The 27,612-nt window shown below is 47.8% G+C and overlaps 1 pseudogene; it reads right to left on the minus strand.

The window, feature by feature from the left end:
* Positions 1 to 27,612, minus strand: part of LOC115601710 — a 49,553-nt pseudogene that overhangs the window by 12,589 nt on the left and 9,352 nt on the right.

The following is a 27,612-nucleotide window of genomic DNA, read 5'->3' on the forward strand; positions in this document are numbered from 1 at the left end:
TTGTCATCAGACAACCTGAGTTTTAAAGGAAGCTTTACACTATTTAAGGCTCTCTTCATAAACAATGTTATCTCATACAGTGATGTTACGGCATTTTCTTTTCCTTTGTATCACCTCTTCTTTCAGTGCTTTTTCCTTCCTCTTTACTCTTGCACAGCTAAAAATTACTATGTTGACAATACTGCTATGGCATGCATATATTTAGGTGTATGTGCATGTGTGTGCATACACATGGGCTTACACAAACATAGGAATGAAACAGATAGATAGAAATAAAAAGCACACTTACAAAGCAAGCTGGGTGTTGTTAACCAAGTATTCCAGTGGATAGCTACAGCTAAATTTGTACAGCAGCCCAGGCAAATAGCTGATAGTCGCTGGTGAGTCTGGTGTATCAATATAGCCTGCAACACTACCTATCTGTACCACTGAGGTATTTCCATAAGCATTGATACCTCGAGCTGAGGATACCTGTTGAGGGAGACAAAAAATTACTCTTATCAGAAAGTTAACTGTGGAACAAATATTACCTAAGGACACCTTCAGAAAATCCTTCAAATATTTATTCAGCTTAATAACATGTTCCCAGAGATTTGTTTTTCACCTCCGTGAAATAATGCTTATACACTTCACAAGAAACATCCCTGCTCTTAAAACAGACTTGAGCAACATTAAAAAAAAACAACCCAAAAACCTCATGTGACTTGCTGGGGTAAAAGCTGAAGAAACTTTTCTAGTACAGTTAAAATATATTAGATAAAATGAGTTTCCATATGCAATAAAGCCAATACACAAGAAATTTAATTCATAGAAATAATACTTAGTCACTCTTGAGCTTTGTTTTTGACACAACAAACCCAGTGTACTTTATAAGCAGATACAAGCCAAACAGCTGAACTTTGAGTCTGTGGTTTTGTTTATATTCTACATCTCCAAGTCTAAATTATAAACTGTGTGCAAAGAAACACTGTCAGAATACTAGAGCTGAAAAGTAATACAACCTTAATGCCAATGCAACCTTAATTCAGTCCCTGAATGCCTGCTATCCTGTATTGTTCAGGCTCACAGAGTGAGCTGAGCCAGCAATAACATGCGGCCCTCCAGAAACTGTCTCAGCAGGCACAATACGGCAAATTAACAGGGCACTGGACTTCCACTGTAGCATTTCTTTTGTATAACTGTATTAGCAAAACAGATGTTTTCAATAGTTTTAGAATCTGCAGATTCTTAAAAAGACATTTCATTATGGAAGAATCCTCCTGAGGTTCGCATGAGTTTTAACATTTTGCTACTGCACAGGAGCTATTTTGATTTCTTTGGCTACACAAGAAATGGCTACAAGACAGATTCAGCCATGTGCTTGGCCAGTAGTATACCTAATTATTTGCTAAATGGCAGGAAAGTGATGAAAATCAAATTTCCTAGGGTCTGTTCCTTGCCTAAAAAACATAGGCTAGAGTATTAAGGTAATATACCCAACTAAAGCCCTCAGCTTTCTTCAGCTTCCTCACCATCCCACCTCCCAAAATTAAAAAGTTGCATCTGCCATATTACAGATAGACCTGGGGTTTACCTGAGTTCTACCTAAACTGTTGTATTTCCTTTCCTTCTATTAAAAATGAGTTTGAAGATCTTTACTGTGAAACACAGCCAAGGAATGCATAGGATTGTATCACTCCAGTGTGGGGAACATGATAAGTGTCCTGGGTTCAGCTATAGCAGTCATTTTTCTCCTTCTTAGTAGCTGGTGCAGTGCTGTGTTTTTGATTTTCTGCCTGGGAACAATGCTGATAACACTGATGTTTTTAGTTGTTGCCAAGTAATGTTTACTCTGACCAAGGACTTCCTCAGTTTCATGCTTTGCCAGGGAGGAGGGGTAGCCGGGAGGAAGCATAGACAGGACACCTGACCCAAACTAGCCAAAGGGGTATTCCATACCATGGCACATCATGCCCAGTATGTAAACTGGGGGGAGTTACCTGGAAGGCCCAGATCACTGCTTGGGTCGGGCTGGGTATCGGTCAGCAGGTGGTGAGCAATTGTATCCTCTCCCCTTGTTATTTCCCTTATCATTATTGTTATTGGTGGTAGTAGCAGTAGTGGTTTTGTATTATACCTTAGTTACTGGACTGCTCTTATGTCAACCCGTGGGAGTTACGTTCTTCTGATTCTCCTCCCCATCCCTCTGGGAGCGATGGGAGGAAGAAGGCGGGGAGCGAGCGAGCGGCTGTGTGGTTCTGAGTTACCGGCTGGGCTCAAACCACGACAGTTCTTTTTGGCACCCAACGTGGGGCACGAAGGGTTGAGATAACAGTAGATCTGACCAGAGTGTGTCTAATCATATTTGTGATAAGCATTCATTGTTACTACTCATCACAACGTTGATTTATTGGCTCTCAGAGTTGTTGCACTTGATCTCAGAGTTTCAGCATGTCATACCTTACTTACAGCCAGTATTTGCTGTTTTAGTGTTTATCAGCTGGGGGGCCTGGGCTAAGGTTCTTGTTTCACTGTACTTCATGGTAATGACTTGTAATACAATAGACTCATTGATCATGAAACTGGTCTGGCTTGCACTCCTGGTGTGGCCAACACCTCTATACTTTGAGAGGTATGTAATGAAATTTTTTAGCAATTACATGTATTTTTTTTTCTCCTCGGGGGGTCAACCTATGAAGGAGGCATTCCCTTACACCCCCCGCTCCACCACCAGCCTATTTACAACAGCATTAGAGAGTTCTGAAGGTTTTGGATGGCCTTTGAATACCCTTGAGACCTGCCTGCTGATTGTGCTGGGGATCAGCATGTTGGCAAACATACGGAGTGTGTTTTACCCATGGCCATCCCACCCTGGGAACACTCTATTTTGTCTGATCTCGAAAGTTAAGCACTATTGGGTTCAAATCTGGTCTAGGGTTAGACGACGATATAGGAGGACCACCAAGAGATTTTCCCTGAGGCTGGACAGTCATGAGTGGCAGGGTGTGTGGGATAGTATGGGCAAGTATTTAGGCCAGTGGGCCCCTCCAGTGCTTTGGAACTTCACCACTGAACAAGTGCAACATCCGGAAAAACTAGTAAAACACTTAAACGAGGTGTGCTGTCGTCCTGGTTATACCAGAGAGGGACAAATGATGGCAACGTGCTGGGGCTTGGCCTATGCCTACAGAGCCCTGCTCAACACTATCCAGCACCTTCAAAGGGAAAAAAATGTCTCTGGATCTAATGGCAAAGCAACAGACAACGCAGCTACTCCAATTCCAAGCACAGCAGCTGTACCAACCCCAGTGACAAGCACAGCAGCTACTCAAACCCTGACCACAACAGACAACGCAACTACTCCAACTTCAAAGGCAGCAGCTACACCAACCCCAGTGACAAGCACAGCAGGTACTCAAACCCTGACCACAACAGACAACGCAACTACTCCAACTTCAAAGGCAGCAGCTACACCAACCCCAGTGACAAGCACAGCAGCTACTCAAACTCTGACAGCAACAGACAATGCGGCTACTCCAAGCATTGCAGCTACACCAACCCCAGTGACAATACAGCAGCTACTCAAACTTCGACAGCAACACACAATGCAGCTGTTGGTGTTACTCAACCCCCAAGCACAACAGCTGCACCAACTCTGGCAACAGACACTGCAGCCACTCCCACCCTAGTGGCAGATGCTGCAGCCACTCCAATCCTAGTGGCAGACATAGCAGCCACTCCAACCACAGTGATAAACACTGCAGCTAAACCAAATGGGCAGTTTGTGGCAATATCTGTTGCCCCTGTAAGAAAAAGCAAATGAGAGGCACAAAGAGCAATCCCTGCAGTGAAGAAAGATGAAGTCCCAATGCAATTACTACACAGAACAGGATCTGAACAAGAGTTACTACTACATGGATCAGAGGAAGAGGAAGAAGAAGAAGAGGTGGCTTCTCGACCCTGGACCTCAACCGAGCTGCAGAATATGCGGAAAGATTTCAGCTGTCTTCTAGGGGAGCACATTGTCACCTGGTTGCTCCAATGCTGGGACAACGGGGCCGATGATCACGAACTAGAAGGTAAGGAAGCCAAGCAGCGGGGATCACTTGCTAGGGAAGAAGGAATTTACAAAGCGATTGCAAGAGAGAAGCAAGCCCTCAGCCTTTGGAGACGGCTCTTGGCAGCTGTGAAGGAAAGTTTTCCCTACAAAGACGATATTATGAGTCGCTCAGCCAACTGGACCACGATCGATAGAGAAAGGCGTCCAGTCCCTGAGGGAATCAGCCATTCTAGAGATGATGTATTGTAGGCCAGATGCCAGGAACACATCCGTAGATCCAGATGAAGTCGAATGTACATGACCCATGTGGTGGAAACTTATATGGAGTGCACCATCATCATATGCCCACTCATTGGCATCAATGACCTGGAATGATGGAACATCACCAAAGTGGATGAACTGATTCATCAACTCCGAGAGTTCGAAGACAATCTCACCCCTTCCATCATTTCAGCTGTGGAAAAACTGTCCCAGGAGTTCAAACAATTGAGGGACGATTTATTCGATCTATCCAGCTCCCCACGTGTACCAACCCATGTCTCAACTATTAACAGAAGGCGCCCTACTGCTCGAGAAAGAAAATATAGGAGGCACACACCACGGGCCACCCTATGGTTTTACCTGCGGGATCACGGAGAAGACATGAGAAAGTGGGATGGAAAACCTACCTCAGTTCTGGAGCAACGGGTGCGTGACCTGAAGAGGAGAACAATGGTCAAGGATGATCCTCCCAGGAAAGCTGCTGCTCCAGTCTCTGGTGAGCAGTTTCCCAGGTGGAGTGGAAGAGCGGATTTTACTCCAGCTCCTGTGATAAGGAATACTAATCCCTTTCTACAAGACATAAGAGGACAATCTTGTGATTACTATTAGCAGGGCCCTGCCTCCAGCCAGGTGGAGGAGAGGGATAATCGGGTTTACTGGACTGTGTGGATCAGATGGCCTGGCACATCAGTCCCACAGAAGTATAAGGCTCTAGTAGATACCGGTGCAGAGTGTACCCTGATGCCATCAAGGTAACAAGGGGTGGAACCCATTTATATTTCTGGAGTGACAGGAGGATCCCAAGAGTTAACTGTACTGGAGGCTAAAATCAGCCTGACTGGGAGGAAGTGGCAAAAGCACCCCATTGTGACTGGTCCAGGGGCTCCATGCATCCTTGCATAGACTATCTCAGGAGAGGGTACTTCAAAGACCCAAAAGGGTATAGATGGGCTTTTGGTATCGCTGCCTTGGAGACAGAGGAAATTAAGCAGCTGTCCACCTTGCCCGGTCTCTCAGAGGATCCTTATGTTGTGGGATTGCTGAAGGTCGAAGAACAACAAGTGCCAACTGTGACCACAACAGTGCACCGGCGGCAATATCGCACCAACCGAGACTCCTTGATTCCCATCCATAAGCTGATCCGCAGACTGGAGAGCCAAGGAGTGACCAGCAGGACCCACTCACCCTTTAATAGCCCCATATAGCCAGTGCAAAAGTCTAATGGAGAGCAGAGACTAACAGTAGACTATCGTGGCCTGAATGAAGTCACACCACCATTGAGTGCTGCCATACCGGACATGCTAGAACTTCAATATGAACTGGAGTCAAAGGCAGCCAAGTGGTATGCCACAATTGATATTGCCAATGCATTCTTCTCAATCCCTTTGGCAGCAGAATGCAGGCCACAGTTTGCTTTCACTTGGAGGGGCATCCAGTTGGAACCGACTGCCCCAGGATGGAAACAGCCCTACCATCTGCCATGGATTGATCCAGACTGCACTGGAACAGGGGCAAGCCTCAGAACACCTGCAATACGTAGATGACATCATCGTGTGGAGTGATACAGCGGAAGAAGTTTTTGAGAAAGGGAGGAAGATAATCCAAATCCTGCTGAAGGCCGGTTTTGCCATAAAACGGAATAAGGTCAAGGGACCTGCACAGGAGATTCAATTTTTGGGAATTAAATGGCAAGATGGATGTCGCCAGATCCCCACAGACGTGATCAACAAGATAACAGCAATGTCTCCACCAACTAACAAGAAAGAAACACAAGCTTTCTTAGGTGTTGTGGGGTTCTGGAGAATGCACATACCAAATTACAGTTTGATTGTAAGCCCTCGCTATCACATGACCCGGAAGAAGAAAGATTTCAAATGGGGCCCTGAGTAGCAATAAGCCTTTGAACAAATTAAACGAGAAATAGTTCATGCAGTAGCCCTTGGACCAGTCCAGGCCGGGCCAGATGTGAAAAATGTGCTCTATACCGCAGTCGTGGAGAATGGACTTACCTGGAGCCTCTGGCAGAAAGCTCCAGGGGAGACTCGAGGTCGACCCCTCAGCTTTTGGACTCGGGGATATAAAGGATCTGAGGCCAGCTATACTCCCACTGAAAAAGAGATACTGGCAGCCTATGAAGGGGTTCGAGCTGCCTCAGAAGTGATTGGAACTGAAGCACAGCTTCTCCTGGCACACCGATTTCCTGTGCTGGGCTGGATGTTCAAAGGCAGGGTCTCCTCTACACATCACGCGACCGATGCTACATGGAGTAAGTGGGCTGCACTAATTACACAACGAGCTCGAACAGGAAATCCCAGTCGTCCAGGAATTCTAGAAGTCATCATGGACTGGCCAGAGGGCAAAGATTTTGGGATGTCACCAGAAGAGGAGGTGATGCATGCTGAAGAGGCCCCACCATATAATGAACTGTCAGAGAGTGAAAAGCAATATGCCTTGTTTACTGATGGGTTCTGCCGTATTGCGGGAAAGCATCGGAGATGGAAGGCAGCTGTGTGGAGTCCCCTGTGACAAGTTGCAGAAACTGCTGAAGGAGAGGGTGAATCGAGTCAGTTTGCAAAGGTGAAAGCCACCCAGCTGGCCTTGGACATTGCTGAACGAGAAAAATGGCCAGTGCTTTGTCTCTATACTGACTCATGGATGGTGGCAAATGCCCTGTGGGGGTGGTTGCAGCAATGGAAGCAGAGCAACTGGCAATGCAGAGGTAAACCCATCTGGGCTGCTGCATTGTGGCAAGATATCGCTGCCCGGGTGCAGAACCTGGTGGTGAAGGTACGCCACATAGATGCTCATGTACCCAAGAGTCGGGCCACTGAGGAACACCAGAACAACCAGCAAGTGGATAAAGCTGCTGAGATTGAAGTGGCTCAGATGGATTTAGATTTACAACATAAGAGTGAATTGTTTTTAGCCTGGTGGGCCGATGACACCTCAGGCCATCAAGGCAGAGATGCAACATATAGATGGGCTCGTGATCGAGGGGTGGACTTAAAAATGGACACTATTGCGCAGGTTATTCACGAATGTGAAACGTACTGCAACTAAGCAAGCCAAACGGTTAAAGCCTCTCTGGTATGGAGGACGATGGCTGAAGTACAAGTATGGGGAGGCCTGGCAGATTGACTATATCATGCTCTCACCGACCCGCCAAGGCAAACGCTATGTGCTTACCATGGTGGAAGCAACCACTGGGTGGCTGGAAACATACCCTGCGACCCATGCCACTGTCCGGAACACTATCCTGGGCCTTGAGAAACAAGCCTTGTGGCGACACGGCACCCCAGAGAGAACTGAGTCAGACAATGGGACTCATTTCCGGAACAACCTCATAGACACTTGGGCCACAGAGCATGGCATTGAGTGGGTATATCACATCCCCTACCATGCACCAGCCTCTGGGAAAATCGAACGGTACAATGGGCTGTTAAAAACTACACTGAGAGCAATGGGTGGTGGGACTTTCAAACACTGGGATACACATTTGCCAAAAGCCACCTGGTTGGTCAACAGTAGGGGATCTGCCAACAGGGCTGGCCCAGCCCAATCAGAACTTTTACGTACTGTAGAGGGGGATAAAGTTCCTGTGGTGCACATGAAGAATTTGTTGGGGAAGACAGTCTGGGTTATTCCTGCTTCAGGTAAAGGCAAACCCACTCGTGGGGTTGCTTTTGCTCAGGGACCTGGATATACTTGGTGGGTAATGCGGGAAGATGGGGAAGTCCGATGTGTACCTCAAGGGGATTTGATTTTGGGGGAAAACAGCCAATGAACTCAATTGTATGCTGTTGCCTGCTCTATAACACTTTTATAGCCCACCAGCTAGATATCTTCAGGTCGCCAGCAACTGACCCTGACTTCCTTTCGATCATCACCCCAAGAAAGAATGAATTTTGACGAAACCAGAAGAGCTCAGCAGTAACCAGACAAGTTCGGCAGTGTCATCAGCAGGCAACAACCCAACAGCACACACCGTCCCTCCTGCCCTGAAAGACAATTACAAGAGATGAAGCTTGACATTATGGACTGGATGAATTCAGCAATTTTATAGGGATTGGTCCATGGACTAGGGAATGATATCTTTCTCTTTGTGTGTGGGTGTGGGTGTACATATATTTGTATATATGGTTCAGGGGCGATGGTGTGTTGAGAGATGTGGGATCTGAGCATGACGTGAATGGTATGGAATAAGGGGTGGATACTGTCCTGGGTTCAGCTACAGCAGTCATTTTTCTCCTTCTTAGTAGCTGGTGCAGTGCTGTGTTTTTGATTTTCTGCCTGGGAACAACGCTGATAACACTGATGTTTTTAGTTGTTGCCAAGTAATGTTTACTCTGACCAAGGACTTCCTCAGTTTCATGCTTTGCCAGGGAGGAGGGGAAGCCGGGAGGAAGCATAGACAGGACACCTGACCCAAACTAGCCAAAGGGGTATTCCATACCATGGCACATCATGCCCAGTATGTAAACTGGGGGGAGTTACCCGGAAGGCCCAGATCACTGCTTGGGTCGGGCTGGGTATCGGTCAGCGGGTGGTGAGCAATTGTATCCTCTCCCCTTGTTATTTCCCTTATCATTAGTATTATTGGTGGTAGTAGCAGTAGTGGTTTTGTATTATACCTTAGTTGCGGGACTGCTCTTATGTCAACCCGTGGGAGTTACATTCTTCTGATTCTCCTCCCCATCCCTCTGGGAGCGGTGGGAGGAAGAAGGCGGGGAGTGAGCGAGCGGCTGTGTGGTTCCGAGTTACTGACTGGGCCCAAACCACGACAGTAAGAAATGTTCCTTGCTCCTTTATCTTCTTTCTTTGTGGCATAGTATGCATAAGCTGAGAGGATGAAGAGAGTTTTTGGTTATATTTTTAGCAGCTGCTACATTGTCTTTGTATCTTGTGCAGCCTGGTTGGGGAGCTTCATGGGGAGATCCAATTAGAATCATAGAAACATAGAATAGTTAGGTTTGGAAAGGACCTTAGGATCGTCTAGTTCCAACACCCCTGCCATGAGCAGGGACACCTCACACTGAACCGTGTCGCCCAAGACTCTATCCAAACTGGTCTTGAACACCGCCAGGGATGGAGCACTCACAACTTCCTTGGGCAACCCATTCCAGTGCCTCACCACCCTCACAGTAAAGAACGTCCTTATATCTAAGTTAAACTTCCCCTGTTTAAGTTTGAACCCATTACAACTTGTCCAATCACTACAGTCCCTAACAAAGAGTCCCTCCCCAGCATCCATGCAGGCCCACTTCAGATACTGGAAGGCTGCTATAAGGTCTCCACGCAGCTTCACTTCTCCAGGTTGAACAGGCCCAAATTTCTCAGCCTGTCAAATATGTTTGCTTACTACCCATGACATGCCTATGGCAGCACCAATATCACTGCAGCTGTAGGCTTTGTGGCTCTATAAAACATAACACCATCCCTAACACAAACCCTAATTTGCATGGCATCTTGGAACTGAGGCTGCTATCCTCCAGATGAGTGGGTGTCCCAGAAGAGAAAGGTGTTGAAGGAGCAATGTTGGTGCAGTGCCGTGCTCCCCTTGGCATGCCTTTTTCAGCCCTGGTATCCCGGGAACCATAGGCTTTGTAGCCCTACGAACGACAACCCTAACCCTAACTTGAATGGCAACATGGAGCTGAGAAGAACGTTCTCCAGCCAAATAGGTGTCCCAGATGAGAAAGGTGTTGAAGGAGTAATGTCGGTGCAGTGCCGTGCTCCCCTTGGCATGCCTTTTTCAGCCCTAATTTCCCTGGAGCTGTCGGCTTTGTGGCTCTCTGAACAGTAACCCTAACCCTAAATTGCGTGGCACAGTGGAGCTGAGGCTGACGTCCTGCAGGCGACTGGATGCCCCAGATGAGAAAGGTGTTGAAGGAATAATGTTGGTGCAGTGCTGTGCTCCATTTGGCATGCCTTTTGAAGCACCAGCGTCCCCGGAGCTGTAGGCTTTGTATCTCTCTGAAGGCTAACCCTAACCCTATCTTGCATGGCATAGTGGATCTGAGATTGACATCCTCCAGCCAAATTGGAGTCCCAGATGAGAAAGCTGTTGAAGTAGCAATATTGGTGCACTGCCGTGCTCCCTTAGGCATGCCTTATTCAGCCCTGGCATTGCAGGAGCTGTAGGCTTTGTGGCTCTCTGAACGGCAACCCTAATCCTAATCCAAATTTGCATGGCATCCTGGTGAGGAGGCTGATGTCCTCCAGCCGAATGGTTGTGCCAGATGAGAAAGGTGTTGAAGGAGCAATGTTGGTGCAGTGCTGTCCTCCACTTGGAATGCCTTTTGAAGCACCAGTGTACTTGGATCTGCAGGCTTTGTGGCTCTCTGAATCCTAATAATAACCCTAACCCTAACCCTAATATGCATGGCATCCTGGAGCTGAGGCTGACGTCCTCCAGCCGAATTTGTGTCACAGATGAGAAAGGTGTTGAAGGAGCAATGTTGGTGAAGTGCCATGCTCCCTTTCGCAGGCCTTTTTCAGCCCTAATATCCATGGAGCTGTAAGCTTTGTGGCTTTCTGAATGCTAACCCTAACCCTAATTTGCATGGAATCGTGGAGCTGATGCTGAAGTCCTGCAGCCGAATGGGTGTCCCAGAAGAGAAAGATGTTGAAGGAGAAATGTTGGTGCAGCGCCATGCTCGCCTTTCATGTTTTTTGAAGCACTAGTGTCCTGGAGCTGTAGGCTTTGTGGCTCTGTTAAACCTAGCCCGATCACTAACCCTAACCCTAATTTGCATGGCGTCTTGTATCTGTGGCTGACATCCTGCAGATGCATAGGTGTTTCAGATGAGAAAGATGGTGAAGGTGCAATGTTGGTAGAGTGCCTTGCTCAACTTAGCATGCCTTTTTCAGCCATAGTATCGCAGGAGCTGTAGGCTTTGTGGATCTCTGAATCCTAACCATAACTCTAACTCTAATATGCATGACATCCTGGATCTCAGGCTGATGTCCTGCAGCCGAAAGGGTGTCCCAGATGAGAAAAGTGTTGAAGGAGCAATCTTGGTACAGTGCTGTGCTCCCCTCTGCAGGCCTTTTTCAACCTAGTATCCCAGAAGCTGTAGGCTTTCTAGCTCTCTTAAACCTAACCCTAACTCTATCCCTAACCCTAAACCTAATTTGTATGGCATAGTCGATCTCATGCTGACGTCCTCCAGCTGAATGGGTGTCCCAGATGAGAAAGGTGTTAAAGGAGCAATGTTGGTGCAGTGCCGTGATCCATTTCGCATGCTGTTTTCAGACATAATATCCCTGGAGCTGTAGGCTTGGTGGCTCTCTGACCACTAACCCTAACCCTAAACCTAAGTTACATGGTGTCTTGGAGCTGAGGCTGACGTCCTCCAGCCGAATGGGTGTCCTCCATGAGAAAGCTGTTTAAGGAGTAGCATTGGTGCAGTGGCTTGCTCCCCTTGGCATGCCTTTTTCAGCCCTAGTATCCCAGGAGACATAGGCTTTGTTGCTCTCTTAAAGCTAAGCTAAACCCTAACCTTAACTTGCACAACATCATGGAGCTGCGGCTGACATCCTGCAGCTGAAAGGGTGTCACAGATGAGAAAGGTGTTGAAGGACTAACCCAGCTGAATGGGTGTCCCAGATGAGAAAGGTGTTAAAGGAGCAATGTTGGTGCAGTGCCGTGATCCATTTCGCATGCTGTTTTCAGACATAATATCCCTGGAGCTGTAGGCTTGGTGGCTCTCTGACCACCAACCCTAACCCTAAACCTAAGTTACATGGTGTCTTGGAGCTGAGGCTGACGTCCTCCAGCCGAATGGGTGTCCTCCATGAGAAAGCTGTTTAAGGAGTAGCATTGGTGCAGTGCCGTGCTCCCCTTGGCATGACTTTTTCAGCCCTATTATCCCGGGAGCTGTAGGCTTTGTGGCTCTCTGAGTGCTAACCCTAACCCTAAATTCCTAGGAATAGTGGTGTTGACACTGACGTCATCTGGCCGAATGGGTGTCCCAGACGGGAAAGATGTTGGAGGAGCAATGTTGGTGCATTGCTGTCCTCCCCCTGGCATTCTTTTGTCAGTATCAATATCCTTGGGTCTAAAAGCTTTGTGGTTCTCTGAACGATAACCCTAATCATAACCCTAATTTGCATGGCATCGCGGGGCTAAGGCTGACGTCCTCCAGCAGAATGGGCGTTCCAGATGAGAAAGCTGTTGAAGTAGCAATATTTGTGCACTGTCGTGCTCCCCCTGGCATGTCTTTTTGCTCCAAAATATCCTGTGAACTGTAAGCTTTGTGGTTCTTGCAACTCTAACGCTAACCTTAAACCTAACCCCAGTTTGAAAGGCATTGTGTGCCTGAGGCTGACGTCGTCCAGCCAAATGGGTGTCCAGGATGTACAGCAGCAATGTTGGTGCACTGCCATGCTCCTCTTGGCATGTCTTTTGCATCTATATTATCCTGGAAGCTGTAGGCTTTCTAGCTCTCTGAAAGATAACCCTAACCCAAAACCTAATTTGAATGACACTGTCGAGCTGAGGCTGACATCCTCCATGTGAATGGGTGTCCCCCATGAGAAATGCGTTGAAAGAGCAGTGTTGGTGCAGTGCTGTGCTCCCCTCTCAAAGCCTTTTTCATTCATAATATCTTAGGAGCTATACGCTCTTTTGCTCCTGGACAGTTGGTGTTCCAGATGAGATTGTTGTGCAAGGACCAATGTTGTGCCGCACTCATCTTGGCATGCCTTTTGCAGCTTCAATGCCTCTGAACCTGTAGGCTTTGTGGCTTCCTGAACCCTAACCCTAACCTGAATGGCAGCGTGGAACTGAGGTTCATGTTTCCAGAATGATGGGAGTATCACATGATGAAGTTGATTAAGGGCTAATGTTCGTGCAGTGCCCCACTCATTTTGGCATGCCTTTTGCAGCCCCAATGTCTCTGAACCTGTAAGCTTTGTGAGTCTCTGAAACCTAACCCTAACTGTTACCCTAATCTTACGGATAGCATAATACTGAGGCTGTGGTCTCCAACACTGACGGTGTTCCAGATGAGAAATTTGTACAAGGTCCAATGTTGGTGAAGTGCTGTAGCCATCTTGGCATGCCTTTTGCAACCCCAATATCCATGAACGTATAGGCTTTATGGCTCTCTGAACACCAATCCTAACCATAAACCTACTCATCTTGACACTATAATACTTTGGCTGTGGTCTCCAGTACAGTAGGTGCTCCAGATGAGAAAGTTGCTTCAGGACTAATGTTAGTGCAGCATGGCAATAATCTTGGCATGCCTTTTGCAGCCCCAATGTCTCTAAACCTGTAGGCTTTGTGACTTTCTGAACCCTAACATTAACCACAACCCTAATCATAATGAAACTGTATTGTGACCCTGGGGTCTCCAGCACAGTCGGTTTTCCAGACGAGGAGGTTGTGCAAGGACCAGTGTTGGTGTAGTGCCACACTCATCTTGGCATGCCTTTTGCAGCCCCAATGTCTCTAAACCTGTATGCTTTGTGACTCTCTAAACCCTAACCCTAACCATAACCCTAATTTTTATGACACCAAAATCCAGAAGCTGTGATGTACAGCACAGTCGATGTTCTAGTTAAGAAATTTGATTAAGGACCCATATTGGAGCACTGCTGCACTTACCTTGGCATGCCTTTTGCAGCCCCAATGTGCCTGAACCTGCAGGCTTTGTGACTCCCTGAACCCTACCATTAACCTTAATCTTTATGAGACCGTAATAATGATGCTGTGGTCACCACAGTTGGTGTTCCACATAAGGAATTTGTCTAAGGACAAATAATGGTGCAGTTCCATGCTCATCTTGGCATGACTTTTGCAGTCCATTGTCTCTGAACATATAGGCTTTGTGGCTCTCTGAAACTTAACCAGAACCTTAATCATTCTGACGCTAGAAAACTGTGGCGGTAGTCTCGAGCACAGTCGGTTTTCCAGATGAAAATGTTGTGCAAGGACTAATGTTGGTGTAGTGCTGCACTCATCTTGGCATGCCTTTTGAAGCCCCAGTGTCTCTGAAATTGTAGGCTTTGTGGCTTTCTGAACCCTAACCACTAACCATAACCCTAATCTTTATGGCACCCTAATAATAAGGCTGTGGTCTCCAGCACAGTCGGTGTTCCAAATGAGAATGTTGTGTAAGGACCAAAGCTGGTGCAGTGCTGCACTCACCTTGGCATGCCTTTCGCAGATGCAATGTCTCTGAAACTGTAGGCTTTGTGGCTCTCTGAACACTAACCCTAACCATAACCCCAATCTTTAGGACACCATAACCCAGAGGCTGTGGTCTCCAGCACAGTCGATGTTCCAGATGAAGAGTTGCTGAAGGAATAACATCAGTGCAGTGCTGCATTCATCTTGGCATGCCTTTAGCAACACCAATGTCTCCGAACCTGTAGGCTTTGTGACTCCCTGAACAATAACCCTAACCATACCCTAATCTTTACAACACCTTAACATTGAGGCTGTGCTGTCCAGCACAATCAGTGTTCCAGATGCGATATTTGTCCAAAAACTAATATTGGTGTAGTGTCACACTGATCTTGGCATGCCTTTTGCAGCCCCAATCTCTCTGAACCTGTAGGATTTGTGGCTCTCCAAACCCTAACCCTAACCATATCCCTAACCTTTCGGACTCCATAATGGAGACGCTGTGGTCTCCAGGAAAGTGGGTGTTCCAGATGAGAAATTAGAGCAAGCACCAATGATGGTATAGTGCCGCACTCATCTTGGCATGCCTTTTGCAGCCCCAGTACCTCTGAACCTGTAGGCTTTGTGCCTCTCTGAACCCTAACCCTAACCCTAATCTTTAGGACACATTAATCCAGAGGCTGTGGTCTTCAGGAAATTTAGTTTTCCAGCTGAGAAAGTCGAGCAAGGACCAATGTTGGTAGAGTGTCGCACTCATTTTGACATGCCTTTTGCAGCCCCAATCTCTCTGAACCTGGAGGATTTGTGGCTCTCTGAACCCTAACCCTAGCCATATCCCTAACCTTTAGGACTCCATAATGGTGAGTCTGTGGTCTCCAGGAAAGTGGGTGTTCCAGATGAGAAAGTCAAGCAAGCACCAATGATGGTATAGTGCCGCACGCATCTTGGCATGCCTTTTGCAGCCCCAGTCTCTCTGAAACTGTAGGCATTGTGGCTCTCTAAACCCTAAGCCTAATCATAACCCTAATCTTTATGACAAGATAATCCACAGTCTTTCTTCTCTACCATAATCGATTTTCATATTAGAAATGCGTTCAATGAAGAATGTTGGTGTACTGCCGTGCTCATGTTTGCATGCCTTTTGCAGACTCAATTTCACTGATTCTACAGGCTTGCATGGCTCTCTGAACCCTAACCCTAACCCTAACCCTAATTTTTAGGACACCATGATCCATAGGTCCTGGTCTCCAACACAGTCGGAATCCACTTTACAATGTTGTAGAAAAGACCAAAGTTGGTGCAGTGCAACAGTCATCTTGGCATGCCTTTTGCAGCCCCAATGTCTCTGAATCTACAGGCTTTGTGGGTCTCTGAACCCTAACTCTAACCCTAACCCTAATCTTTAGGACACCATGATCCAGAGGCCCTGGTCTCCAACACAGTTGGTGCCCACGTTAAGAAGTTGTACAAGGACCAAAGTTGTTATAGTGCTACACACATCTTGGCAGGCCTTTTGCAGACCCAATGTCTCTGAACCTGTTGGCTTTGTGGCTCTCATAATTGTAACCCTAACGATAATCCTAATCTATATGTCTCGGTAATCCACAGTCTTTCTTCTCCACCACAATCAGTTGTCATATTAGAAATGTGTTCGATGAAGAATGTTGGTGTAGTGCCTTGCTCGAGTTTGCATGCCTTTTGCAAACCCAGTGTCTCTGAACCTGTAGGCTTTTTGGCTCTCTGAACACTAACTCTAAGCATAAACCTAACCTTTATGACACCATGATCCAGAGGCTGTGGTCTGCAGCACAGTCGGTGTTCCAGATGTGAAGGGTATTCAAGGACCAATGATTGTATATTGCTGCACTCTTCCTGGCGTTCTCATTGCATCCCCAATGTGTCTGATACTGTAGGCTTTGTGGCTTTCTGAAAACTAACCCTAATCATAACCCTAACCTTTATAACATCATGATCCAGAGGCTGTGGTCTGCAGCACAGCCAGGGTCCACGTTACGAACTTCTACAAGGACCAATGTTGGTGCAGTGCTGCACTCATCTTGGCATGCATTTGCAGCCCCAATGTCTCTGAACCTGTAGGCTTTGTGGCTCTCTGAACCCTAACCCTGACCAGAACCCCAATCTTTATAAGACCTTAACAGTGAGGCTGTGGTATCCAGCACAGTCACTATTCCAGATGAGAAATATTACCAAGAAGTAATATTGGTGTAGTGCCGCACTCATCTTGGCATGCCTTTTGCAGCCCCAGTGTTCGATAACCTGTAGGCTTTGCTCCTGTATGAACCAGAACCCTAACGCTAACCCTAATTCTTAGGCAACCATAGTCCAGAAGCTGTGGTCTCCAGCACAGTCGGTGTCCACGTCACAAAGTTGTGCAAGGACCAATGTTGGTGCAGTGCCGCACTCATCTTGGCATGCGCTTTGCTGGCCAAATGCCTCTGAACCTATAGGCTTTGTGGGTCTCTGAACTCTAACCCTAACCATAACCATAAGCTTAATGACAAGATAATCCACAGTCTTTCTTCTCTACACAATCGCTTTTCTTATTACAAATCTGTTCAATGAAGAATGTTGATGTAGTGCCGTGTTTGTGTTTGCATGCCTTTTGCAGACCCAATGTCACTGAACCTGTAGGCTTTGTCGCCCTCTGAACCCTAACCCTAACCATGACCCTACTCTTTAGGACACCACGATCCAGAGGCTTTGGTCTCCAGCACAGTCGGTATTCCAGATGTGAGGGTTATTCAAGGACCAATGTTGGCGTAGTTCTGCATTCATCTTGGCATGCAGTGAGCATCCCCCATGTCTCTGAACCTGTAGGCTTTGTGGCTCTCTGAACCCTAACCCTAACCATAACCCTAACCTTTAGGACTCCATAATGGCGAGGCTGTGGTCTCCAGGAAAGTGGGTGTTCCAGCTGAGAAAGTCAAGCAAGGACCAATGTACGTGCAGTGCCGCACTCATCTTGGCATGTCTTCTGCAGACCCAATGTCTCTGAACCTATAGGCTTTGTGGCTCTCTGAACCCTAACCCTAACCAAAACCCTAAGCATTAGGACACCATGATCCAGAGGCTGTGGTCTGCAGCACAGTCGGTGTTCCAGTTGTGAAGGGTGTTCAAGGACCAATATGGGAACAGTGCCGCACTAAACTTGGCATAGCTTTTGCAGCCCCAGTGTCCATGAACCTGTAGGCTTTGCACCTCTCTGAACCCTAACCCAAACACTAATCCTTAGGACACTACAGTCCAGATGCTGTGGTCTCCACCACAGTCGGTGGCCACGTTACAAAGTTGTACAAGGACCAGTGTTGGTGCAGTGCCACACTCATCTTGGCATGACTTTTGCAGCCCCAATCTCTCTGAACCTAGAGGCTTTGTGCCTCTCTGAACCCTAACCCTAACCCTAACCCTAATCTTTAGGACACATTAATCCAGAGGCTGTGGTCTTCAGGAAATTTAGTTTTCCAGCTGAGAAAGTTGAGCAAGGACCAATGTTGGTAGAGTGCCGCACTCATCTTGGCATGCCTTTTGCAGCCCCAATCTCTCTGAACCTGTAGGATTTGTGGCTCTCCGAACCCTAACCGTAACCATATCCCTAACCTTTCAGACTCCATAATGGAGAGGCTGTGCTCTCCAGGAAAGTGGGTGTTCCAGGTAAGAAAGACGAGCAAGGACCAATGATGGTATAGTGCCGCACTCACCTTGGCATGCCTTTTGCAGCCCCAGTGTCCGTGAACCTGTAGGCTTTGTGCCTCTCTGAACCCTAACCCTAACCCTAACCCTAATCTTTAGGACACATTAATCCAGAGGCTGGGGTCTTCAGGAATTTTCCTTTTCCAGCTGAGAAAGTCGAGCAAGGACCAATGTTGGTAGAGTGCCACACTCATCTTGGCATGCATTTGCAGCCCCAATCTCTCTGAAACTTCCGGCTTTGTGCATCTCTGAACCCTAAACCAAACCCTAATCTTGAGGACACATTAATGCAGAGGCTGTGGTCTTCAGGAAATTTAGTTTTCCAGCTGAGAAAGTCGAGCAACGCCCAATGTTGGTAGAGTGCCGCACTCATCTTGGCATGCCTTTTGCAGCCCCAATCTCTCAGAACCTGTAGGATTTGTGGTTCTCCGAACCCTGAAACTACCCATATGCCTAACCTTTCAGACTCCATAATAGAGAGGCTTTGGTCTCCAGGAAAGTGGGTGTTCCAGATGAGGAAGTCTAGCAGGGACCAATGATTGTAGAGTGCCGCATACATCTTGGCATGCCTTTTGCAGCCCCAGTGTCCGCGAACCTGTAGGCTTTGTGCCTCTCTGAACACTGTCCCTAACCATAACCTTAACCTTTCAGACTCCATAATGGAGAGGGTGTGGTCTCCAGGAATGTGTGTATTCCAGGTAAGACAGACGAGCAAGGACCAATGATGGTATAGTGCCGCACTAATCTTGGCATGCCTTTTGCAGCCCCAGTGTCCGTGAACCTGTAGGCTTTTTGTCTCTCTGAACCGTAACCCTAATCTTTAGGACACATGAAACCAGAGGCTTTGGTCTTCAGGAAATTTTCTTTTCCAGCTGAGAAAGTCGAGCAAGGACCAATGTTGGTAGAGTGCCGCACTCATCTTGGCATGCCTTTTGCAGCCCCAATCTCTCTGAACCTGTAGGATTTGTGACTCTCCGAACCCTAACCCTAACCATATCCCTAACCTTTAGGACTCCATAATGGAGAGGCTGTGGTCTTCAGGAAATCTACTTTTCCAGCTGAGAAAGTCGAGCAAGGACCAATGTTGGTAGAGTGCCGCACTCATCTTGGCATGCCTTTTGCAGCCCCAGTCTCTCTGAACGTGTAGGATTTGTGGCTCCCCGAACCCTAACCCTAACCACATCCCTAACCTTTCGGACTCCAGAATGGAGAGGCTGTGGTCTCCAGGGAAGTGGGTGTTCCAGATGAGAAAGTCGAGCAGGGACCAATGTTGCTAGAGTGCTGCACTCATCTTGGCATGCCTTTTGTAGACCCAATCTCTCTGAACGTGTAGGATTCTTGGCTCTCCGAACCCTAACCCTAACCATATCCCTGACCTTTCGGACTCCGTAATGGAGTGGCAGTGCTCTCCAGGAAAGTGGGTGTTCCAGATGAGAAAGTCAAGCAAGCACCAATGATGGTATAGTGCCGCACTCATCTTGGCATGGCTTTTGCATCCCCAGTATCCGTTAACCTGTAGGCTTTGTGCCGCTCACAACCCTAACCCTAACCCTAACCCTAATCTTGAGGACACATGTATCCAGAGGCTGTGGTCTCCAGGAAAGTGGGTGTTCCAGATGAGAAAGTCAAGCAAGCACCAATGATGGTATAGTGCCGCACTCATCTTGGCATGCCTTTTGCAGCCCCAGTGTCCGTGAACCTGTAGGCTTTGTGCATCTCTGAACGCTAACCCTAACCCTAACCCTAATCTTTAGGACACATTAATCCAGAGGCTGTGGTCTTCAGGAATTTTACTTTTCCAGCTGAGAAAGTTGAGCAAGGACCAAAGTTGGTAGAGTGCTGCACTCATCTTTGCATGCCTTTTGCAGCCCCAATCTCTCTGGACCTGTAGGATTTGTGACTCTCCGAACTTTAACCCTAACCATATCCCTAACCTTTATGACTCCATAATGGAGAGGCTGTTGTCTCCAGGAAAGTGGGTGTTCCGGATGAGAAAGTCCAGCAAGCACCAATGATGGTATAGTGCTGCACTCATCTTGGCATGCCTTTTGCAGCCCCAATCTCTCTGAACCTGTAGGATTTGTGACTCTCCGAACCTTAACCCTAACCATATCCCTAACCTTTAGGACTCCCTACTGGAGAGGCTGTGGTCTCCAGGAAAGTGGGTGTTCCGGATGAGAAAGTCAAGCAAGCACCAATGATGGTATAGTGCCACACTCATCTTGGCATGCCTTTTGCAGCCCCAGTGTCCGTGAACCTGTAGTCTTTGTGCCTCTCTGAACACTATCCCTAACCCTAATTCTAATCTTTAGGACACATTAATCCAGAGGCTGTGGTCTTCAGTAAATTTCCTTTTCCAGCTGAGAAAGTTGAGCAATGATCAATGTTCGTAGAGTGCCGCACTCATCTTGGCATGCCTTTTGCAGCCCCAATCTCTCTGAACCTGTAGGATTTGTGACTCTCCGAACCTTAACCCTAACCATATCCCTAACCTTTAGGACTCCATAATGGAGAGGGTGTGGTCTCCAGGAAAGTGGGTGTTCCGGATGAGAAAGTCAAGCAAGCACCAATGATGGTAGAGTGCCGCAGTCATCTTGGCATGCCTTTTGCAGCCCCAGTGTCTGTGAACCTGTAGGCTTTGTGCATCTCTGAACCCTAACCCTAAACATATGCCCCACCTTTAGGACTCCATAATGGAGGGGCTGTGGTCTTCAGGAAATCTACTTTTCCACATGAGAAAGTCAAGCAAGGACCAATGATGGTACAGTGCCGCACTCATCTTGGCATGCCTTTTGCAGCCCCAGTGTCCGTGAACCTGTAGGCCTTGTGCCTCTCTGAACCCTAACCCTAACCCTAACCCTAATCTTTAGGACAGATTAATGCAGAGGCTGTGGTCTTCAGGAAATCTACTTTTCCAGCTGAGAAAGTCGAGCAAAGACCAATGTTGGTAGAGTGCCACACTCATCTTGGCATGCCTTTTGCAGCCCCAATCTCTCTGAACCTGTAGGATTTGTGTCTCTCCGAACCCTAACCCTAACCATATCCCTAATCTTACGGACTCCGTAATGGAGAGGCAGTGCTCTCCAGGAAAGTGGGTGTTCCAGATGAGAAAGTCAAGCAAGCACCTATGATGGTATAGTGCCGCACTCATCTTGGCATGTCTTTTGCATCCCCAGTATCCGTTAACCTGTAGGCTTTGTGCCTCTCTGAACCCTAACCCTAACCCTAACCCTAATCTTTAGGACACATTAATCCAGAGGCTGTGGTCTTCAGGAAATCTACTTTTCCACATGAGAATGTCAAGCAAGGACCAATGTTGGTAGAGTGCCGCAGTCATCTTGGCATGCCTTTTGCAGCCCCAGTGTCCGTGAACCTGTAGGCCTTGTGCCTCTCTGAACCCTAACCCTAACCCTAACCCTAATCTTTAGGACACATTAATCCAGAGGCTGTGGTCTTCAGGAAATCTACTTTTCCACATGAGAAAGTTGAGCAAGGACCAATGTTGGTAGAGTGCCGCACTCATCTTGGCATGCCTTTTGCAGCCCCAGTCTCTCTGAACCTGTAGGATTTGTGGCTCTCCGAACCCGAACCCTAACCATATCCCTAACCTTTCTGACTCCATAATGGTGAGGCTTTGGTCTCCAGGAAAGTGGGTGTTCCGGATGAGAAAGTCAAGCAAGCACCAATGATGGTATAGTGCCGCACTCATCTTGGCATGCCTTTTGCAGCCCCAGTACCTCTGAACCTGTAGGCTTTGTGGCTCTCTGAACCCTAACCCTAACCCTAACCCTAATCTTTAGGACACATTAATCCAGAGGCTGGGGTCTTCAGGAAATTTACTTTTCCAGCTGAGAAAGTTGAGCAAGGACCAATGTTGGTAGAGTGCTGCACTCATCTTTGCATGCCTTTTGCAGCCCCAATCTCTCTGGATCTGTAGGATTTGTGACTCTCCGAACTTTAACCCTAACCATATCCCTAACCTTTATGACTCCATAATGGAGAGGCTGTTGTCTCCAGGAAAGTGGGTGTTCCGGATGAGAAAGTCCAGCAAGCACCAATGATGGTACAGTGCCGCACTCATCTTGGCATGTCTTTTGCAGCCCCAATCTCTCTGAACCTGTAGGATTTGTGACTCTCCGAACCTTAACCCTAATCATATCCCTAACCTTTAGGACTCCCTACAGGAGAGGCTGTGGTCTCCAGGAAAGTGGGTGTTCCGGATGAGAAAGTCAAGCAAGCACCAATGATGGTACAGTGCCGCACTCATCTTGGCATGCCTTTTGCCGCCCCAGTGTCCGTGAACCTGTAGGCTTTGTGCCTCTCTGAACCCTATCTCTAACCCTAATTCTAACCTGTAGGACACATTAATCCAGAGCCTGTGGTCTTCAGGAAATTTCCTTTTCTAGCTGAGAAAGTTGAGCAAGGATCAATGTTGGTAGAGTGCCGCACTCATCTTGGCATGCCTTTTGCAGCCCCAATCTCTCTGAACCTGTAGGATTTGTGACTCTCCGAACCTTAACCCTAACCATATCCCTAACCTTTAGGACTCCATAATGGAGAGGCTGTGGTCTCCAGGAAAGTGGGTGTTCCGGATGAGAAAGTCAAGCAAGCAGCAATGATGGTATAGTGCCGCACTCATCTTGGCATGCCTTTTGCAGCCCCAATGTCTCTGAACCTGTAGGATTTGTGGCTCTCCGAACCCTAACCCTAACCATATCCCTAACCTTTAGGACTCCATAATGGTGAGGCTTTGGTCTCCAGGAAAGTGGGTGTTCCGGATGAGAAAGTCAAGCAAGCACCAATGATGGTAGAGTGCCGCACTCATCTTGGCATGCCTTTTGCAGCCCCAATGTCCGTGAACCTGTAGGCTTTGTGCATCTCTGAACCCTAACCCTAAACATATCCCTAACCTTTAGGACTCCATAATGGAGAGGCTGTGGTCTTCAGGAAATCTACTTTTCCACATGAGAAAGTCAAGCAAGGACCAATGATGGTACAGTGCCGCACTCATCTTGGCATGCCTTTTGCAGCCCCAGTACCTCTGAACCTGTAGGCTTTGTGCCTCTCTGAACCCTAACCCTAAGCCTTACCCTAATCTTTCGGACACATTAATCCAGAGGCTGTGGTCTTCAGGAAATTTACTTTTCCAGCTGAGAAAGTTGAGCAAGGACCAATGTTGGTAGAGTGCCGCACTCATCTTGGCATGCCTTTTGCAGCCCCAATCTCTCTGGACCTGTAGGATTTGTGACTCTCCGAACCCTAACCCTAACCATATCCCTAACCTTTCTGACTCCATAATGGTGAGGCTTTGGTCTCCAGGAAAGTGGGTGTTCCAGATGAGAAAGTCAAGCAAGCACCAATGATGGTATAGTGCCGCACTCATCTTGGCATGCCTTTTGCAGCCCCAGTGTCCGTGAACCTGTAGGCTTTGTGCCTCTCTGAACCCTAACCCTAACCCTAACCCTAATCTTTAGGACACATTAATCCAGAGGCTGTGGTCTTCAGGAAATTTACTTTTCCAGCTGAGAAAGTCGAGCAAGGACCAATGTTGGTAGAGTGCCGCACTCATCTTGGCATGCCTTTTGCAGCCCCAATCTCTCTGAACCTGTAGGATTTGTGACTCTCCGAACCTTAACCCTAACCATATCCCTAACCTTTAGGACTCCCTACTGGAGAGGCTGTGGTCTCCAGGAAAGTGGGTGTTCCGGATGAGAAAGTCAAGCAAGCACCAATGATGGTATAGTGCCGCACTCATCTTGGCATGCCTTTTGCAGCCCCAATCTCTCTGAACCTGTAGGCTTTGTGCCTCTCTGAACCCTAACCCTAACCCTAACCCTAATCCTTAGGACACATTAATCCAGAGGCTGTGGTCTTCAGGAAATTTACTTTTCCAGATGAGAAAGTCGAGCAAGGACCAATGTTGGTAGAGTGCCGCACTCATCTTGGCATGCCTTTTGCAGCCCCAATCTCTCTGAACCTGTAGGAGTTGTGGCTCTCCGAACCGTAACCCTAACCATGTCCCTAACCTTTAGGACTCCCTACTGGAGAGGCTTTGGTCTCCAGGAAAGTGGGTGTTCGGAATGAGAAAGTCAAGCAAGCACCAATGATGGTATAGTGCCGCACTCATCTTGGCATGCCTTTTGCAGCCCCAGTGTCTGTGAACCTGTAGAATTTCTGGCTCTCCGAACCGTAACCCTAACCATATCCCTAACCTTTAGGACTCCATAATGGAGAGGCTGTGGTCTCCAGGAAAGTGGGTGTTCCAGATGAGAAAGTCAAGCAAGCACCAAAGATGGTATAGTGCCGCACTCATCTTGGCATGCCTTTTGCAGCCCCAATCTCTCTGAGCCTGTAGGATTTGTGCCTCTCTGAACCCTAACCCTAACCCTAACCCTAATCTTTAGGACACATTAATCCAGAGGCTGTGGTCTTCAGGAAATCTACTTTTCCAGATGAGAAAGTCAAGCAAGGACCAATGTTGGTAGAGTGCCGCACTCATCTTGGCATGCCTTTTGCAGCCCCAATCTCTCTGGACCTGTAGGACTTGTGACTCTCTGAACCCTAACCCTAACCATATCCCTAACCTTTCTGACTCCGTAATGGTGAGGCTTCGGTCCCCAGGAAAGTGTGTATTCCGGATGAGAACGTCAAGCAAGCACCAATGATGGTAGAGTGCCGCACTCATCTTGGCATGCCTTTTGCAGCCCCAGTGTCCGTGAACCTGTAGGGTTTGTGCCTCTCTGAACCCTAACCCTAAACATATCCCTAACCTTTAGGACTCCATAATGGAGAGGCTGTGGTCTTCAGGAAATCTACTATTCCACATGAGAAAGTCAAGCAAGCACCAATGATGGTACAGTGCCGCACTCATCTTGGCATGCCTTTTGCAGCCCCAGTGTCCGTGAACCTGTAGGCCTTGTGCCTCTCTGAACCCTAACCCTAACCCTAACCCTAATCTTTAGGACACCTTAATCCAGAGGCTGTGGTCTTCAGGAAATCTCCTTTTCCAGCTGAGAAAGTTGAGCAAGGACCAATGTTGGTAGAGTGCCGCACTCATCTTGGCATGCCTTTTGCAGCCCCAATCTCTCTGGACCTGTAGGATTTGTGACTCTCCGAACCTTAACCCTAACCATATCCCTAACCTTTAGGACTCCCTACTGGAGAGGCTGTGGTCTCCAGGAAAGTGGGTGTTCCAGATGAGAAAGTCAAGCAAGCACCAATGATGGTATAGTGCCGCACTCATCTTGGCATGCCTTTTGCAGCCCCAGTGTCCGTGAACCTGTAGGCTTTGTGCCTCTCTGAACCCTAACCCTAACCCTAACCCTAATCTTTAGGACACATTAATCCAGAGGCTGTGGTCTTCAGGAAATTTACTTTTCCAGCTGAGAAAGTTGAGCAAGGACCAATGTTGGTAGAGTGCCGCACTCATCTTGGCATGCCTTTTGCAGCCCCAATCTCTCTGGACCTGTAGGATTTGTGGCTCTCCGAACCCGAACCCTAACCATATCCCTAACCTTTCGGACTCCATAATGGTGAGGCTGTGGTCTCCAGGAAAGTGGGTGTTCCAGATGAGAAAGTCAAGCAAGCACCAATGATGGTATAGTGCCGCACTCATCTTGGCATGCCTTTTGCAGCCCCAGTGTCCGTGAACCTGTAGGCTTTGTGCCTCTCTGAACCCTAACCCTAACCCTAACCCTAATCTTTAGGACACATTAATCCAGAGGCTGTGGTCTTCAGGAAATTTCCTTTTCCAGCTGAGAAAGTCGAGCAAGGACCAATGTTGGTAGAGTGCCGCACTCATCTTGGCATGCCTTTTGCAGCCCCAATCTCTCTGGACCTGTAGGATTTGTGACTCTCCGAACCCTAACCCTAACCATATCCCTAACCTTTAGGACTCCATAATGGAGAGGCTGTGGTCTCCAGGAAAGTGGGTGTTCCGGATGAGAAAGTCAAGCAAGCACCAATGATGGTATAGTGCCGCACTCATCTTGGCATGCCTTTTGCAGCCCCAGTGTCCGTGAACCTGTAGGCTTTGTGCATCTCTGAACCCTAACCCTAAACATATCCCTAACCTTTAGGACTCCATAATGGAGAGGCTGTGGTCTTCAGGAAATCTACTTTTCCACATGAGAAAGTCAAGCAAGGACCAATGATGGTACAGTGCCGCACTCATCTTGGCATGCCTTTTGCAGCCCCAGTGTCCGTGAACCTGTAGGCCTTGTGCCTCTCTGAACCCTAACCCTAACCCTAACCCTAATCTTTAGGACACATTAATCCAGAGGCTGTGGTCTTCAGGAAATTTACTTTTCCAGCTGAGAAAGTCGAGCAAGGACCAATGTTGGTAGAGTGCCGCACTCATCTTGGCATGCCTTTTGCAGCCCCAATCTCTCTGAACCTGTAGGATTTGTGGCTCTCCGAACCCTAACCCTAACCATATCCCTAACCTTTCGGACTCCATAATGGTGAGGCTGTGGTCTCCAGGAAAGTGGGTGTTCCAGATGAGAAAGTCAAGCAAGCACCAATGATGGTATAGTGCCGCACTCATCTTGGCATGCCTTTTGCAGCCCCAATCTCTCTGGACCTGTCGGATTTGTGGTTCTCCGAACCCTAACCATAACCATATCCCTAACCTTTAGGACTCCATAATGGTGAGGCTTTGGTCTCCAGGAAGTGGGTTTTCAGGATGAGAAAGTCAAGCAAGCACCATTGATGGTATAGTGCTGCACTCATCTTGGCATGCCTTTTGCAGCCCCAGTGTCCGTGATCCTGTAGGCTTTGTGCAGCTCTGAACCCTAACCCTAAACATATCCCTAACCTTTAGGACTCCATAATGGAGAGGCTGTGGTCTTCAGGAAATCTACTTTTCCACATGAGAAAGTCAAGCAAGGAGCAATGATGGTACAGTGCCGCACTCATCTTGGCATGCCTTTTGCAGCCCCAGTGTCCGTGAACCTGTAGGCTTTGTGCCTCTCTGAACCCTAACCCTAACCCTAACCCGAATCTTTAGGACACATTAATCCAGAGGCTGTGGTCTTCAGGAAATTTACTTTTCCACATGAGAAAGTCGAGCAAGGACCAATGTTGGTAGAGTGCCGCACTCATCTTGGCATGCCTTTTGCAGCCCCAGTCTCTCTGGAACTGTAGGATTTGTGGCTCTACGAACCCTAATCCTAACCATATCCCTAACCTTTAGGACTCCATAATGGTGAGGCTTTGGTCTCCAGGAAAGTGGGTGTTCCGGATGAGAAAGTCAAGCAAGCACCAATGATGGTATAGTGCCGCACTCATCTTGGCATGCCTTTTGCAGCCCCAGTGTCCGTGAACCTGTAGGCTTTGTGCCTCTCTGAACCCTAACCCTAACCCTAATCTTTAGGACACATTAATCCAGAGGCTGTGGTCTGCAGGATGTTTACTTTTCCAGCTGAGAAAGTCGAGCAAGGACCAATATTGGTAGAGTGCCGCACTC

Source organism: Strigops habroptila, chromosome 2 (assembly GCF_004027225.2).
Source record: "Strigops habroptila isolate Jane chromosome 2, bStrHab1.2.pri, whole genome shotgun sequence".
Lineage (NCBI taxonomy): Eukaryota > Metazoa > Chordata > Aves > Psittaciformes > Psittacidae > Strigops > Strigops habroptila.